Below are 524 nucleotides of genomic sequence, written 5' to 3'. Positions count from 1 at the left end.
GAGAAAGATACTATGAAGGAGATAGGGCACGAACATAACATAAAGCGAAACAAATAATGGAGTAGAGAACGATAGCATGTAAGTGAGGGTGGATGCCGAGGTACGATAAGTTCCGTTAGCGTGAAGCGTGTTACGGGTCCTAATTATGGTACTAATGGTTCTAGTAACGATAATTATGGGGAAATGCGCTTAGCCCAGCCTCGCTAGTCTCGGGGTATGACACAAATCCGACTAATGCGAGAAATGCGAGGCCAAAAATATCAGTGAAAGATGTTTCGAAATTAATACGTGATGCAAGTTCATGACAAGACAGGTTGTCAACGTTGTGATGTATGATAATGCATAAAATTTGGTCTTTACTCACAGCGCGAAACTGGTGTTTTATATTTTTGCGCTTCAATATCAAAGTGCTTATTCATGAAGACAGTGATTATGTAACAAAGGCAACAAGGAAAGTTGTTAGATTCTTGACATAATTCCTTGTTCCCTGAATTAAAACGGTGTTCAAAGAATAATCTATTTAA

The sequence above is a fragment of the Penaeus monodon genome, chromosome 27 (genome assembly GCF_015228065.2).
Source record: "Penaeus monodon isolate SGIC_2016 chromosome 27, NSTDA_Pmon_1, whole genome shotgun sequence".
NCBI classification, from domain to species: domain Eukaryota; kingdom Metazoa; phylum Arthropoda; class Malacostraca; order Decapoda; family Penaeidae; genus Penaeus; species Penaeus monodon.
Note: the sequence above shows the minus strand (reverse complement) of the source record.